At 39.3% G+C, this 3,410-nt stretch overlaps 1 long non-coding RNA gene across 1 annotated transcript in view; it reads right to left on the bottom strand.

Moving 5' to 3' along the window:
- Positions 1 to 584: 584 nt before the first annotated feature.
- The window catches only part of LOC117950424, a 9,604-nt gene continuing 6,778 nt past the window's right edge, over positions 585 to 3,410 (bottom strand). Inside the window, exon 3 of the long non-coding RNA XR_004657891.1 lies at positions 585 to 595. This is a non-coding gene — a long non-coding RNA (uncharacterized LOC117950424). The remainder of the gene's footprint in view (positions 596 to 3,410) is intronic.

Here is a 3,410-nt window from a genome sequence, read left to right as displayed (position 1 = left end):
AAGGTTAGATTCCCCTAACCTTTAAAACAAACCAACACCCATACCATTTGTGTGTACGTACTGTATATACACGTACACACATACAAAAGTTATATTAGTAGGAATGAATGAACAGGCAAACTTGATAGTATTTCAAGACTTTAATATTCAAACAACTAAAAAAAATACAAAAAAAGATAAGGGTGTAGTGCAAGATGCATAAAGATGTGTTTGTAAAGTGTGTGCAAAATAAGTCACTAAAAAAAATATATGTTAATACAAAATTAAAAAGGGGCTCCATGGGTTCACGGCTCAGTCCTTCTCAGCTGGCCTATAAAGAAATAAACAAAAGTTAGACATGTAATACTATATGAACACATTGACAAAAGATTTTTTTTTGATGAACTTGACGCAGAAGAACTTCAATTTACCGTCCGTGTGGGGCAAACTTCAGAATTTACCCAATCAAATCCTCCGCTTCTGCAGCAGTCAGTGCAGGGAAGTTTTTCTGGCAGGCCGCTAGAGTAGAAGTCAAAATGAAGATAAGTTATAAGTCAAATTAAAACCTCTTGTTAGCCTAGGTCCCAAGATGAAGTGGCAGTCCGTGGTAGGGTCACTAAAGACTCATCCTGCTCTGGGCAACCAGCTGGTTTCCTGCATGGCGTTGATAAATATACAGATAAATTACATATGATTATTATATAAGATGAAGTTGATGGTTGCCTGCACATGCCATTACAAAATATATATCCTATTCTGTTATATTAGACAATTAGACAAAATATATATGTATAAAAAAAACTTACATGCGGGTGGTGGAGAAAGTGTTATCTGCTAAGCTAAAAAAAGACAGGAAGAGACAAACATCAGAACAATCACATGATATGCACCATGTTGACTGTCAGTGGTTCCATGTTAAGAAATATGACTGGTTTCTCATATGCATGCATACATTTTAACTTACAGACAGGGCTTCCAGACGCATGCTCCGTCCTGGACAGTTTATCTGGTCGTGCAACAGATTCTTCTGTAATACAGAGACCATATCATTTGTACTGATTGTAAAACATGCAATTTGAAATATGTGAAAAAATTTAGTCTATAATTAAGGTCTTACCATCGCTTGAAGAATCTGTCATGAACCTCCTTGGGCATCTGCGCTGCCTTTTTTGGGGACTTGCTTCCTCTTCTGTCTCGATGCTGGACGTGTCCATCAGCCACCAACACCAGTCCACAGCTTTGGCGTAGGAATCTATGTTAAGAGAACATTTGTTATCCAGTAGCACAAAAAAAAAGCATTTCCATTCAGAGAAAATTATTTACATATAGTATAGCAGCAATAGGTTACCTGTACACAGGCATATTTTTTTAACTGGATATTTGGCCCAGCTGCTGTTGGGCAATCCATCCGCTGTGCCATGCGGGTAACGGGTGTCCTCATGGCTATGAAAAAACGAATGCTGTTAGTTTTGTTGTTATACATTATCTACTATGTGAACAATTTAAGTGAGTCTTCTTACCTCTCATTTCCGTCTCCATGGCTGAGCCGCCGCCCTATTTTTGTGATGATGTTCTGTTAAGAACAACAAAAAAGTTAAAGTTTCTCTTAAGTTCCTTGTCATGCAATTGTATTTAATTGGAAAAATTCAAAGCCATTGTGCAGGCTGGGTTCCTGTGTGGTGTTGACTCATCTAAAAAAATAAAGATATGAATATTGGTCAGTTCATTTGTGGTAGGTTTCTTGCACATGCCATTGCAAAAGATGAACCTATGCTGTTACGTTTAGACAATCAGTAAAGCCGGTACTGCAGCTGTGTAGCATACACATATTACATCCCTTGCTGTATCCTTCACTCAGCTTGCTGATAACTGCCTGAACTGCAAGATGGCCGCAGGTCGACCTGCCTAAAAAGGACTTTGATTGTACTGGCTTTACTTATGTACTGTACACTACAACTACATAAAAAAAGGACCGGAGAAAATGATCTTATTTGTAACAAAAACGCAAGCATGTTAAAACGATGACACAAAACATACAAGGCAACAACGCAGACACGTTGTGCAAAGCAGCAAGCAAAGTGAAAGACGTAATCACTCCATCTAAAGCCCAACTCTGGCCTCGCCTTTTTGAATGGGACTGCTAGGGGCCTTCTATGATAGCATCCAAATCAACATTTTTAAACACTAAGAAGGCTCAACACAGCATGAGACTTTACTCCAAGTCTCGCCTGGGGCTCAACACATGAACTCAGCATTGAGAACATGGTTTGTGTACAAACAGTTTACTAAAAAGAAAAGATTTGGAGCAGCTCACTGCATGAGTAGCATAGCTAGCAAGATAGCGGACGACGTAGAAAACATAAGCTAAAGTACTTCAGGCAAACTTTTATTTTTGGTCAACCTGATCCGAACCGGAATATAACAAAGCCGTAGGAGGGAAATAGTTAAATGTTAAACCACAAACCCTCCCATTACAACCACAACATCATTAAACTGTAAAGTACTTCGTTTACCTTTTCGTGCGCTTTCCAAGTCGTGCAGCATGGTCGGTCTGAGCGTGGTTTTGTCTTCTTCGCTTAACGCGGAATCGGTCTCCTCAGACCAGAGGCTCCCCTACTGGGTAGGGGGTGGAACGGTTCGGTTTGCAAACTAAATTAAAGAAGGGAATTTTCTTAGATGTGAAAATCGTTCTATTGATAGATTCTTGTTTTTTAAGTATTTTAACTAATACAGTTATAAAAAAAATTCAAGCACGAACGTAGCCTACTGTTTTAAGCTAAATTGATATCAGCCTTAAAATGAATAGATCTTGCTATGCTGTATATTTTACTTAGATTGTATAAGTACAATATTTTTTGGGTGAATTTAAATCGAGTGACAGCAAACCTTTGTAATAATTCTAATACTCAGAACAACCAAAAACAACCAAAAATAACCAAGCGGGAACGTTCTGTGAAGGTACGGTGCAACCGCAGGGGAACGTTACCGCTGGTTGGTTCTCTTAACGTTTAGGGAACGTTATAACCAGGAGGGAACGTTCCCTAAACATTAGTTTTTGGTTTGGTTTGAACTAACCTTTAGAGAACCAAAAACTAACGTTCCCTAACGTTCCCTAAACGTTCTGTGTTAGTGGGGATAGCCTGTTAATAAAGATAGATTTGTTATATCTAGTAGAGAAGTGTTGACTAAGGGTAAAACTTCTTTAAGTAGCCTAGTCGGGATGGGGTCTAAGAGGCAGGTTGATGGTTGAGAAAGATCAAGTGAAGCAAAGCAGTCTAAACATATATCTGGGTTTACAGCTGTTTCTGAGGTTCCTGAGTTTAGAGATAAATCATCCATCCATCTTCGACCGCTTATCCGGTATCGGGTTGCTGGGGCAGCAGCTCCAGCAGGGGACCCCAAACTTCCCTTTCCCGAGCCACATCAACCAG

The sequence above is a fragment of the Etheostoma cragini genome, chromosome 9, assembly GCF_013103735.1.
Source record: "Etheostoma cragini isolate CJK2018 chromosome 9, CSU_Ecrag_1.0, whole genome shotgun sequence".
Classification (NCBI taxonomy): Eukaryota; Metazoa; Chordata; class Actinopteri; order Perciformes; family Percidae; genus Etheostoma; species Etheostoma cragini.
The sequence above is the reverse complement of the archived record's forward strand: the minus strand, read 5'-3'. Positions and strand labels throughout refer to the sequence as shown.